This window comes from Mercenaria mercenaria, chromosome 4, assembly GCF_021730395.1.
Source record: "Mercenaria mercenaria strain notata chromosome 4, MADL_Memer_1, whole genome shotgun sequence".
NCBI classification, from domain to species: domain Eukaryota; kingdom Metazoa; phylum Mollusca; class Bivalvia; order Venerida; family Veneridae; genus Mercenaria; species Mercenaria mercenaria.
In genome coordinates, this window is record NC_069364.1 from 79345569 (window position 1) to 79360168 (window position 14600).

Here is a 14600-nt window from a genome sequence, read left to right on the forward strand (position 1 = left end):
ATCAATTCCAATTTAAACCATTTACTGGTAGTGTGATATTTGAGACTGTTTGTTACAAATGTTGCAGCTTGTCTTAAAATGTTTTTATAGTTTGTCTATCATTCTCTTGGTAAGGGTCCCATACACTAGAACAGTATTCTAAAGTTGGTCCACAAAAGTATTATACGCAGCTCCCTTGGTGAACTTTTAGAATAATGTATGTTACTTTTTAAGAGACCTAAGCTCTGACTACCTTTATAATAAATTTTATTTACATGCGGAGACCAAGATAAATTTGATGTTACTTCAACGCCTAAATAGGTGGCTTGACTGGCAACAGACAGATAATGATTGTGCAAGGTGTAGACTGTATTTATAGGTTTACATTGAAAGACGTCTTCTATTTCTGCTTCCATAATGATAAACTGTACAGGTCCCTTTGCAGCTGAGCTGAATAGGTCTTCCAATTAATAGTCCGGTAAGTTACACAGACAACTGCAAATTTTAAGACGTACGCTGGAAGACATAGACGCAGATAGGTCATTTATGTAAAGCAGAAATAGGAGAAATACTAAGACGGACCCTTGAGGTACGTCTGATATAACAGGAGTCGAGCTGGAGGTTGCCCTCTCGTTCACAACGTTTTGAGTTCGATGATCTGGAAATGCTTTTACAGAAGAATAAGTAGAGACCCTGCTGTCGCAATGGGCTAATTTAAGCAGCAGTCGGTCACGGTGGACTTCATCAAAGGCTTTGAAGAAATCCATGATGGCAACATCAAGCTGGTTTTGGTTTGTGTGCGTATGCTTGTGCGTGTGAGTGTGCGTGTGTGCGTGCGCGTGTTCGTGCGAACGCGCGCTCCTGTGTGTGTGCGCGCGCGTTCGCGCCTCTGTGTGTGTGTGTGTGTGTGTGTGTGTGTGTGTGTGTGTGTGTGTACGTATGCGTGCGTGAGTGTGTGTGTGTGTTGGTCGAGAGCACGTCCTTATGCTGGGAGTTGCTATTTGGGGAGGTTGCGTTTTTGGAACTGGCATATTTATCTTTGTGTTTTTTTACATAAGCCTCGGACCATTCTGAGGGTACAGAACCAATGTTAAGAGGTTTATTGAGTAAAAATTGGTGTTATTGTATTTGAACATTCTTTTAAAACTTTATGTTCAATCTGATCTTGACCACTGCTTGGTATGGGTTTAGGTTTTCCACAATCTTTCTTACACGATTTTCTGTTACATTTATTTCAGACATATGGTCCAAGGTTTGGTAGTTTATGGTCGGGATCATTTGTGAGAACAGAAGAAAATTGTCTATATAAGATTTTAAATCACCATTTTCTCTTAATGGAGCAACGCCACAAGAATCATTGCATTAACTGTTTATAATACACTAGAAACCTTTTGCTGTATCATGTTTATGTTCTTCAGAACTACCGTTGAAGCAATATTAGTCATGTAGTCCCAGTAAACATTTCGATTTTCTTATAAATCTAAGATTTAATCCTTTTAAGTTTAAGTTTAGAAAACAGAGATTTTTGCTTTTCTTAACTTTACTGCATATGACTGGAAACTTAATCTTTTAACTTTTTCTTAAAATTCCATAAATCATGTACAGTTAAAGTTTGCAGAAAATTTTGAGTGGCAAAATTTCTTAAGCTTCTTTTAAATTCGGACCAGTTTGCCTTATCAAACAATAAAATGTTGTGTTTTGCTTTTGGAATGATTCTAGTTAGTGAAAAAAATGTTAACAAAATGAATTCAATGATCTCTGAACTAGGAATAATTTTTTACAGTTTCCGTAAAAGTAGGATCTGACAAGAGCACAATGTCAAGTAAATTGCGAACAGTATTAGTAACTCTGGTAGGTTCAGTTATCATCTAAGTGAAACAATAGGAATCAGCAAAATCTAAAAGATTGTAACCTGCTTCTGTGTTGGGTACCTGCGTTAACAGTTTTATGATTGCCAGCTTATATAACCAAGATTCAGGTCCAACCTATGATAGTTGTGCTGTTTAGTTGATCTATAGGCTAATAGTTCGTTCTTATTCATCCATGCATCTATAGTCCTTGTCAGGCCTGTATGCACTAAAAACAAGCAAATCTTTCTTTCCTTTCTGTTTTTTTTTAAGTACCCATATAATTTCTTAGTTAGGCTTACTTCAGAAGGTGAAACACTTTTGAACTTTTTAGACATTAAAATAAAAACACCACCTGATTCTCTACCTTTTTCTGTCATTCAAGTAAACATTGTAATCAGGGTGAGGGGCGGGGGGGGGGGGGGGGGGGGGAGTAATTTTTTTTGGCATTAACCAAAATTCATTTCAAAGCACCACATCAGGCTTTACTGAAGTTCTTTCTTCTTTTTTTCGCCTGGTTTAACGGCACGCCGACACAATTATAGGTCATGTGGCGACTTTCCAGCTTTTGATGGTTGAGGAAAACTCCAGGTGCCCCTCCGTGCATTATTTCATCACGGGCAGGCACCTGGGTAGAATCACTGACCTTCCGTAAGCTAGCTGGATGGCTTCCTCACATGAAGAATTCAACGCCTAGGGCGATGCTCGAACCCACATCAATAAGGAGCAAATGATTCAAAGTCAGAGACCTTAGCCACTCGGCCATGAGGCCCCCAGGCTTTATTGTAGCTAGCATAGATAAAACTTTAGGGATTGGCAATTCACGGTAACAGCACACAGTCTGATATTTGATATTTGAAGGGTAAGACACTTGTTGAGTCATATATCGAGTTCTTTATTAGTCTGTATATAGTTTAGAGGAAAACACATATAGATAATAGTTTCACTATAAAATAATTCTGCTAAGCCGGTGCTAAGGGCGTGAAGTGTGTTGCAAAATTCATTACTTCTCATGAAGAGATTCAGTTAAGACGGGTCTGCTATTATTTTACTTGGTTGCGTTCTATGCTTCCAAGGATCTTTTTACAGATTTTAGTATTTTCTTAAATTTACTCCACAGCTTATGGTTATTTGTCTTTCTTTCTTTCTTTCTTTTTTTTTTTAAAGTATAGGTGATCGCTCTTATAAATAGATTAAGTTTGTTATTATCGGTGTTCCATCGATTGTTTCACGTTTTAACTTGTTCAAGCCTGGATCAGAAATATAAGATATTATCTTTCAAGCAAGCATCAAGAACTTTAATAAGAAATTCGCTGCACTAATGCGCTTGACTTATTTTTTTGTGGTTTGACTATCTACTAGATATACCAGAGTTATAAATATCCTTCTGAAAATTATAGAATCCTTATTATGATCTAACATCCAAAAGAAGTCATAGCGCTGCAGAAAATAGTTCGTTCCATTCATAAACCTCACTATGACTTATCAATGATAAAAGTATCCAGGGAGTGGTAACATTACTAATTGTTTTCAATCTGTCCGTTACAGTATGTATTTAAAGAAAGGAAATGTAGCCCATAATTACGTAACTAACTGTTCTCAAGCTGGAAAATTCATGATTCACTTGTGGTTTCACAGAATCCAACTTAGAAGTAAGGTCTCATGTTTTCCTCATAAAGAGTTGATAAGCGGATATGTAGATACTTGTAAATTACTGTCGGACTTTTATTTATTTTGATTATTACAAATATTCTTTTTCTCTGAAAAGTGTCTTTGTATTGAATTTTGTATAAGAGATATTGTAGTTGTTTGATGCTACTCCAAATAATAGAACGTTCAGGGTTTTTTAGGGATGGCAACTATAACAAGAGGGTAATGATTGCCGTATATATCTCTCACCTGACTCAAATTGGTACATGATTTTTTGGTAGGGGACATCTACACAATGTATATGCCAATTATCCTAGCGCTAGACCTTGAGATTTTAAACCAGAAAGTTTTAAGATGTTCCTGTATAAGTCAGTGTAAAACCAGTGAATCCCAGGGCGGTGTCAATTTCAACCACATGGGCATAATCTGAACAAACTATGTAGAGGACCACTACACCATACTACATGCTTTAGACAGCACGGTTTTAAACAAGAAGATTTTCCTGTATAATGCTACGTAAAACAAGTGAACTCCGGGATAGGGCCAATTTTGACCTCAGGGGTATGATTGAACAATCTTGATATGACCGGAGGAAATCTCGGCCAGATGTTGAAGTGAAGTCAACATTTGTTGAAATATGTGACAGACAATCTTAAATATGAGGAATCTTGAATGAAATAACATTTTTGATAAGTTTTTATCTGTAATCAAATGTTGATACTGGTTTATGTCATATTGACAAGTATCATGCCTGACAGGTATCTTGCCATTTTTGTGGTTGTGTTTTCACATCGCATTTTAGTACAAAGACAGTGGAGTTCATATAATGTAAGGCAAGTGACTTAGTACTGATAAAACAATATCACCTTTCAGGTTATTTAGTATTGGATTATAGAAAGAATTAAGAATTTTTATTTTTTTAACTTTTAGCAGACATACATGTAATCAATTTGGCAAGGTGCGCGCCATTTTCCGTCCGAAGAGGTGTTGTATTCTAGCGATCTTAACAAAAAATTTAGTCTGGTAGCCCATACATTTTTAGCCATTTTTATGCTCACAATACAATTATCTATACACAAGAAAAATAGGAAAAAATTCTATGAAAGAGTTTTCTTCAAAATCTAAAAAACTGTTCTTCACTATGGGTACTTTTCATTGAAAAAAGTTCACAAAAGTGAATACGAAACAATATTATTTTTTTAATTTGTACCCATTATTGTAAGGATATTGAAGATATAGTATTACAAATATGACTATGATATCAAATAAGTATACAATAAAATCTGTAAAAAGAATAAACCTTATTATGCTGTCTTGATGTATATTTTGGTTGGTGTTTATAAAAAAGCAGAAAATTATGAAAATGTTGAAAAATCGCTGGCAGTTTCAGCAACAGTGGGTGTGTTTAGAACAATTTTTCATGAAAACAAGCCTAGTGGCCTATTGTTTTTATTTGTTCATTGTTTTCAGCGCAAATTTTCCTATCATAAATGTGAATTTGAAAAAAATTATATGAAAGGAAAAAAACTATAGGAATTCTCTTTAACAACAATAAAACAGTAAGGTATTTTAAAATACAGAGGTACAAGAGGAGGTAAACATAAGTTAAGGGGGGCTCCGTGGCCGAGTGGTTAAGGTCGCTGACTTCAAATCACTTGCCCCTCATCGATGTGGGTTCGAGTCTCACTCGGGGCTTTGAATTCTTCATGTGAGGAAGCCATGCAGCTGGCTTACGGAAGGTCGGTGGTTCTACCCAGGTGCTCGCTCGTGATGAAATAATGCACGGAGGGGCACCTGGGGTCTTCCCCCACCATCAAAGCTGGAAAGTCGCCATATGACCTATTATTGTGTCGGTGCGACGTTAAACCCAACAAAATAAATAAATAACATAAAGTTAAGTCAATGTAGAGGTCCATTTGTATAAACAAGTACTGCCTGAAGCAATCACAATTATAGTTCGACCACTGCATAAACGGTTCAAATTGTATATAGCCAAAATCTTGAAATTCATCAGCAAAATACCAAAAATGTTACCAAAATTAGATGTGAATCCATTACAACAGGAAGAAGTGAGAAGAAAATTCGTTTATGCAGTTTCAACCCAAGATCTGTCAAAAATAAGACAATTTCTCTGTGTGATTTTATAGTTTCAAATGATTTTGATTTGGTAGCACTCACTGAGACTTGGCTCGGAACTACCCTGGATAAAACGTGTATTGGCGAACTTGTACCGAATGGATATTCAATTAAAAATGTTGCACGGTGCGGCGGCAGCCGTGGAGCGGGTGTGGCTCTCATACATAAATCTGCATTTACTCTTCGTGTTGTTGCATCTAGTCGTGACAAAGATTTTAAACAATTTGAAAACATGGATTGTAATTTGATCATCAATGGATTTTCTGCACGAGTGGCTGTGATATACCGAGCACCACCAACAAAACAAAACGGTTTAAAGACTAGTGTGTTCTTAGACGAAGAATGGCCTACTTTCCTCGGCAGGTATTCTACAGTTGATAAAGACATCATCATTGTGGGAGACATGAATTTCCATCTCGATATTCCATCAGACCGAGATGTTGTCAGATTTAAAAGTGTACTTCAGTCATGTGGTATGCATCAACATGTGAACGAACCAACCCATGCCCGCGGTCATACATTAGATGTTGTAATAACTAGGAAAGACAGCAAAATAATATCATGTGTCGAGGTCATCGATCCAGGTCTTTGTGACAATACTGGTAATATGTCACAGGATCACACTATGCAATTCACTTCAACGCCTGTGCCACAAAACCAGCTCCGATACGGAAGCCAGTTTCATTTCGGAAATTACGCTCTATTGACGTAAGTTCTTTCAGACAAGACATCTCAGCGTTCCTTGAAGTAAATACGTTTCCAGAAGGCACACACGTGGATCAGCTAGTAAATGCATATTCAAAAGGATTATCCTTACTGATATATAAACATGCTTCCTTACGCACAAAAACTATTGTTCTTCGACCTAGCTGTCCGTGATTCACAGAAGAACTTCATGAGGCTAAACACTTGAAACGCAAGCTTGAGCAGAAATGGCGTAAATCTAAACTAACAGTCGACCATCAACTTTATAGGGACCAATGTGCTACCATGAATAAACTCCTAATTCAGGCCCGAACCGACTACTTCTCTGAGAAGGTGAAGTCGTGTGGCACTGACCATAAAAGTTTGGCCAAGATAACCAAAAATCTACTAGGAGACAGCCATGATGCTTCCCGTCCCTCTAGCTCATCATCAAGGGTACTTTTGCAGAAGTTTAGTGACTTTTTCATCGAGAAAATTGAAAACATTAGGAATGACATTATTTCGCACAGCCAAACTGATTGTAGAAGAGATAAAACAAATTATACAAAATCTCCAAACAAATCCTGTGAACTTGACCCTTTACAAACATGGCTTTTGAAGAAATGTCTCGATGAGCTCTTCCCGTTGATAACAAACATCATAAATACATCAATGAAATTAGGTTATGTACCAAAAAGAGTTTAAAAGTGCTAGGATAAAGCCCCTGCTTAAGAAACCAGGTCTTGAACCAAACATTCTCAAAAACTACAGGCCTGTGTCTAACCTCCCTTTCATTTCAATAATCTTAGAAAAGGTAGTAGATGCGCGTCTTGAGCGGCATGTGAGTGAAAATAAGCTACATGAGGGACTGCAGTCTGCTTACAGAAGGTTTCATTCAACTGAGTCGGCTTTGATAAAGGTATAGAATGACGTCCTCACATCTCTCAACCAAAATTCCGTAACAGTCCTCGTGCTACTCGATCTGTCTGCAGCTTTCGACACGATTGACCACCAAACACTGTTACACCGACTCGAACATCATTTTGGAGTCACAGACAAAGCACTTGCATGAATGTCATCATATCTTAGTGACCACTATCAAACTGTGTGCGTTGACGGTGAGTTGTCGACGCCTATGTTGATGAAATACAGTGTGCCCCAGGGATCAGTGCTTGGTCAAAAGAATATCATGTACACTAAACCCATGGGTGCCATATGCAGACGTCGTGGACTTCTTCACCATTTCTACGCCGATGACTCTCAATTATACCTATCCTTTAAGCCGATAGAGGCTGTGGCTAGAAGTGAGGCTTTGTGTCGCATTGAGAGCTGTCTGGCTGAAATTGTCTCGTGGATGCATTGCAACATGCTAAAGCTCAATGCTGATAAAACAAAGGTAATGCTATTCACATCAAAGCGTAATTCCAATACATTGATGACGTCTCTGTGAAGGTCGGTGACTCTGTGATAAAATTCACAAAATGTGTTAGGAATCATGGTGCAGTACTTGACAACAATATGGATATGGAACAACAAGTCAACTCTGTGTGCCGGGCTGGATATGCACAACTTCGAAGAACAGGTCACATCAGACGGTATCTTACCAGTGATGCCACAATTAAAGACCCTTATCAACAGCCTGGTTACTTCACGGTTAGACTACTGTAATGCCTTGTTAAGTGGTATTCCAAACAGCACTCTTAACAAGTTGCAACATGTCCAGAACACGGTAGCTCGCGTCATCACCAAGACGCCCCGTCGCTATCATATAACACAGGTTCTGAAGGAGCTCCATTGGTTGCCAGTAAAATACAGGGTGCAGTACAAGGTTCTGACCCACACCTTTAAGGTTTTACACAATCAGTCCCCTGCCTATATTAGGGATATGATTGAAGTGTATAAACCGGTCAGAAACCTAAGATCACAACACACGCTGTCACTGGTTATGTAAAAACTAAAACCATGATGTATGGCAATCGCAGCTTTTCGTGCACTGCTCCAAAGCGTTGGAACTCCCTTCCCGTCAAGATCAGGGAAGCTGACACGCTAGCTGCTTTCAAAAGCCTGCTAAAACCCCACTTCTTTGTACAATATTTTGTTAACTGACCGATATATTGATGCTTTTTTTCTTCTTCTTCATAAAACTGCGTAGAACAGTATTTATCCTAGGGTAACTTAAATACTTTTAAATATGTATGTATGTTTATCTTGTTTAATCTATACGTTTTACATTTATGAATTTTGTTAATGTGGAATGCATTATTTTTGTATGCGTATTTGTTAGTATTTCTGCAATTTTTCTGTGAAGCACTTTTGAACGTGTACATGTGCATGAAAAGAGTGCTATTTAAATGTGGTATAATAATAATAATAATAATAATAATAATAATAATGATAATATAATATTGTACTACATGCTAGATATCTAAGATTTAGGCCTTGAGGATTTAGAACAAGAAGATTTTTTTTAATCCTATAAATGTCAATGTAAAAGAAGTGTATAAGGTATTGCTATGTAATAAGTCCGCTACGGGAAGGCAACTAATTTTCTCTACTGCAGCATAACATGTATAAACAATATTTTACAATATATACAATATGTTATAACACAACATTTGTTTTATAATTTGCATATATATAACAATCAACAGTTGTTGATTGCTGATGTGAATAAAATTGGTAGAGGATTTCTAGATCCGACGCACGGTCGGAAAATACCCGGACTTTTTGCTCCTTCTCAAAACCGTTCAATATTTTTTAAAACTTCTTTTATTCCTATTTAAAGTAATTTCCACCTACGTCTATAAACTTTTGCCATCTTCGTGTTAGCTTTTGTAAACTATGACGTAGGCCTACTTCTGTAGTTCCGATTTACTGCTGAAATCAAAACCGCCCTGGTCTCATATTATTCCCTGCGGGCCTTTTCTTCAGTTCTAGAAACAAATAAAAGTCATAGAGGGCAAAAGGTCTGGATGGTACAGATTCTGGGACAACAATTGCTATTTGAAGGAGTTGTTAAGTTCTACCGGAGATGAGGCAGTGTGAGCGGGGACATTGTCACGCAAAAGAAAGACATTTTTCTGGGCTGGCCTGGGACGCAGCTTTTTCTTTGAGTTTCTTTTTTTCAAAATTACTTCTTAATAGCATTTAGCAATCACATTTTGACCTTTTGGCATGAAATGAGCCAATATTATACCACTTGAATCCCAACAAGCAACCAACATAACCTTGCCAACTGAGAGAGACAGCTTAAACTTCTTGTGAGGTAGGGAACCAGCTCGTTTCCACTGCTTTGACTGAGCCTTTGTTTCAGGTTCAGCATAATGAACCCGCATTTCATCCCTAGTGACAATACTTTTAAAACAAAGGTTATTTTCGTCACGGTTTAAACGCCCCAAATGTTCTTTTGCTATGGTCCCCCTGGATGCCTTTTGGTCTTCTGTCAACTGTTTCGGCACCCACTAAGCACTTGCTCATACCTAATTTTGCGTGTAAAATCTGATGTGCCGACGCTTTACCGATCCTTAAATAATTAGTTACCTCCTGTAATTTCGCTGTCCGATCTTTGTTAACTTTCTTTCTTTCTTTCTTTCTTTCTTTCTTCCATTAATGACTTTGATCAAGACTGATCATCACGTCATGTGGGTGGCAATTTAAGCAGAAAAGTTGATAAAACAACTACCCATATATAATACATTATATAAAAGAAGTAATTTTGAGCCGAAATCGCTCTGACAGCCAAATTACATGCTGACACAACCTGCTAAAACTATGTACAAGGCTATACTACATTACATAGACATAATGGCCTTCTTAAAGGAGTCCACTCCATGGGCTAATAAGTGAAAGTTACGCCAAGATACTTAGCACAGTCAACTACCTCCAGGACTTGACCATGGAGCAAGTAATTATGTTTAATAAGGTTAACCTGTCTATGTCTGCATGTTTCAAAACTACGAAATTTACTGTGCTAATGTACTTCTTCCAGGCTTCATATAATATGAATATATTTATATTAAATTCCTATAACGCCACACTGTCGGTAATAAATATAGTCTGAACAAACATAAACGCGGCAACTATTCCTATACTTTAGTGATGAGTTTTTCAAAGTTACTTCCCTTAGCTGTATCGCACCATTTACACTCAAGCAGAGTTTGCAAAGAAAGGTAGAAGTTTTTCCAATCATTTTTCGAACAGGATTTCAATCAATAAGTTGTTAAAGACAAAACTTAGAGAAACGTTTATTAATTTTCGCTTATAAATATTTTAGTAGATGAATACGTTTTACCTCGACTGTGGAAAAGAGGTCAAAAGATCGAGGTTTTTGAAGAAAAATATTTGGTTTTGGAGTGACATGTCAGTGGCAAGTACATTTTTCTATGTACGCCTTCTTTAAGTTTCTATATAAACTGTTTTATGCTATCTACTATTGATACACAAGCATTTTTGAATTAAAGTAAATTGCCGTAAAGTTGTATAGATTTAAGACCTGCATCTATTGCTCTTTAATACAGATGTTTTATTGTGAATACATGTATGTTTCAGTGTATAATCTAATATCTTTGCCAGATGAGTGGCATAATTATGTTATGAATTTTCTTTTTATTTAATGTCTTCACTTTTTACCCATTTTGTATTTTTGCACCAGTGAAAAATATTTAATTTGACTTTTTCACTATAATAATAGTTCAAGTGTATTTACTGAAAAACATCGAGGATGTAAATATTTATGTCCTTGAAAATGTATCAGAGACCTGGTTGAAGTGATATTATTGTGCCAGGCAAAAACTTACTAAAATTGTTGAAGTATTATCTTCAATTTATTTGTGACAGATATGGACTACCTTTATGAAAAACCAAGGACATCTATAGATATATTCAGTCCTTGATTTGCTGCATATATATGCCTTTTAATTTTAACAATATTGTCATATTTGTTTAAAATCCGTAACTGTTATGCAATGTACTTATCTTTTACTCCTGAAACTTTGTCAAAATTCTAAGGCTTGTATGTAATTATAATTTCATACACTAATGGTTCAATTACTTATAACGTGTGTTAAATGACAATGTCATGTTACATGATTTTTACCATAGATACCTTTGTATAATGCACAGTTTTTTAGCTCATCTGAGCCAAAGGCTCAGGGTGAGCTGTTGTGATCACTCACTGTACAGCGTCCAGTGTCCTTTGTCCGTCCATAAACTTTTACTTTAAACGACGTCTCCTCATAAACCGCTAGGCCAAATCCATCCAAACTTCACAGGAATGTTCCTTGGGTGAAGCTCTACAAAAAATGTTCAAAGAATTAAATTCCATGCAGAACTCTGGTTGCCATGGCAACCGAAAGGAAAAACTGGTGCGAAGCATTCCCTAGTGGACCTCTACCAAGTTTGTTCAAATCATGACCCCGGGGACAAAATTGACCACGCCCGAGGGGTCATGATTTTACATAGGAAAATCTTAAAAAATCTTCTTCACAAAAACTAGAAGCCCTAGAGCTTAGATATTTGACATGTAGCATTGCCTAGTGGACCTCATGACCCCGGGGTCAAAATTGACCCTACCCCAGGGGTCACTTGATTTTACATAGATTTCTATAGAAAAATCTTCAAAAAAAATTAAAAAATAAACCAGAAGGCCTAGAGTTTAAATATTTGACATGTAGCATTGCCTAGTGGACCTCTACAAAATTTGTTCAAATCATGACCCTCGGGATCAAAATTGACCCCGCCCCAGGGTTCACTTGATTTTACATAGGAAAATCTTCAAAATTTTTCTTAAAATAAACCAGAAGGCCTAGAGCTTAGATATCTAACATGTAGCATTGCCTAGTGGACCTCTACAAAATTTTTTCAAATCATGACCCCCGGGGTCAAAATTGACCCCGCCCCAGGGGTCACTTGATTTTATATAGGAAAATCTTCAAAAAATTTCTAAAAATAAACCAGAAGGCCTAGATCTTAGACTTTTGACATGTAGCATTGCCTAGTAGACTTCTACAAAATTTATTCAAATAATGACCCCCAGGGTCAAATTGACCCCGCCCCATGGGGTTGATTGATTGTACATAGAAAAATCTTCAGAATTTTCTAAAAAAAACCCAGAAGGCCTAGAGCTTAGATATTTGATATGTAGCATTGCCTAGTGGACCACTACAAAATTTGTTCAAATCTTGACCCCCCCCCCCCACAGCCCCAGGGGTTACTTGATTGTACATAGGGAAATCTTCATAAATTTGCTAAAAATAAACCAGAAGGCCTAGATCTTAGTTATTTGATATGTAACATTGCCTAGTAGACTTCTACAAACTTTGTTCAAATCATGACCCCCGGGGTAAAATTGACCCCGCCCCAGTGGTAACTTAATTGTACATCGGAAAATCTTCAAAAAATTTCTAAAAATAAACCAGAAGGCCTAGAGCTTAGATATTTGACATGTAGCATTGCCTAGAGAACCTCTACAAAATTTGTTCAAATCATGACCCCCGGCATCAAATTGGCCCCGCCCCAGAGGTTACTTAATTGTACACAGGAAAATCTTCTAAAAAATGTCTAGAAATAAACTAGAAGGCCTAGAGCTTAGATATTTGGTGTGTAGCATTGCCTAGTGGATCTCTACCAAGTTTGTTCAAATCATGACCCCGGGGTCAAGCTTAAATGCAAATCTTCATCGCAACCATTTAACCAGGTTAGCGATATAGGGCCATCATGGCCCTCTTGTTTTATCCTCTCAGCATTTTTGATTTGTTTTTTCAGTTTTGGGGGAATAGTGGCGGGGCCCGTCATGAGGAGAAGATCATGTAATGACTTAAATAAAGGAAACATTGTGTTTTGATAAAAGAAATATTTTTCATAAATATGTTACACTTGAAAAGAAAATGATTTAAAAACTCATTGTTTCGTGTTTTAAATGGTACAGTTCTGAGTTTACATTATCATGTATATCTGCAAAGTGTTTTTGTTTGGAATATGAAAAAAAAATTATAAAAATAAAAATAAAATTATTCTTTTTTATGAGGGGATTTTTTTTCCAGAAATGGGGGAAAAAACAAACTTTTTGGAGAGGGGAATCAGGCAGAATTTTGGCCCCCAAAACAGCCCAAAATACACTACCCATAAAGTGTGGGTGCATATTATACAATTTACAAAATTTTTCAACTTCAAAATAAGTTAGTTTAAAAAATTTCACCATTGTAGCTGGTAAAGGGAAACTACTCTTCTCGCTAAAACTGTTCAGGCTAAAAACTGATAGAGATATTGTTGTTACCTTCGAGTGTGATAGTGATACTGCTGTTACCTTCGAGTGGTTTATTTTTTAAACAAAATTAATTCTGTGTGAATTTGACAGTATGAGAGTATCAAAAATCATAAATATTATAAGAATGATTAAAGGTGTACCAAGTATTATTTTCAACAAAGATCAAAATGTGAACAACAAAACTGACAAGAGATGTCGTACTAATTACCTATAATTACCAGCTGTTTTTTTTTGAGAGATCAGAACAATAGACATCTCTCTTTTTGTTATCCTTTTTAACTGAGAAGTTCACGTCATTTGAAGATGCCACTTCGAGATATTGAAAGCAATTGCTTTCTATTTATTCATTATTATTATTCATGGCTAAGTGGTTAAGGCCGCTGGCTTGCCCCTTCACGATACACTGCTGGTTCAAGACTTGCTTTGGGCTTGAATTCTTCATGTGAGGAAGCCATCCAGCTGGCTTATGGCAGGTCAGTGGTTCTACCCATTGCCCGTCTTTGATGAAAATAATGCCTGGATGTGCAGCATGTGTCTTACTCCACCATCAGAAGCTGGAAAGTCGCCATAAAAACTATGATTGTGTTGGCGTGACATTTAACGTAACAAAAACGAAAAAAAGAAAACCAAAAAACATTTAAATTAAAACAAAAGAAACAGCAAAGATAGCAATATTTTACTGCCAGGTTTGATTTTAAAGATAACAGAAATTGATAGCATAGTGAGACCAATATGAATAATGCTTTCCAAAATGGAGGTCAAATTTATTACCAGTGTCAATGAAACTCTACTTTTGTTCTCAGTCTACCTCAAAGTTGATCAAAAAAAAATTTTTTTTACAAGAAATATGGGCTAAAATGAGGGACGCTTATTATACCCAGGTGTGCATTATACATGGGTATCTATGGTATATTAAGGCTCCAAGTTCTAATGAAAAAGTTGATAAGTGATGTTCAGAGATGTTCAAAGTTTTAAAGTGTTTGAGAAAAGAAAGCACAAAATATTGAAGAACAGCCTTGAAATTTTTAGCTCACCTGCGC

The 14600-nt window shown here is 36.7% G+C and overlaps 1 protein-coding gene across 2 annotated transcripts in view; it reads left to right on the forward strand.

Moving 5' to 3' along the window:
* The first annotated feature begins 10440 nt into the window (after positions 1 to 10440).
* LOC123552258 (arrestin domain-containing protein 3-like) overlaps positions 10441 to 14600 on the forward strand; it is a 227853-nt gene continuing 223693 nt past the window's right edge. For both annotated transcript variants that reach the window (XM_045341771.2, XM_045341769.2), the window contains exon 1: positions 10441 to 10662. The gene's annotated coding sequence lies outside the window, so the exon portion shown is untranslated. The remainder of the gene's footprint in view (positions 10663 to 14600) is intronic.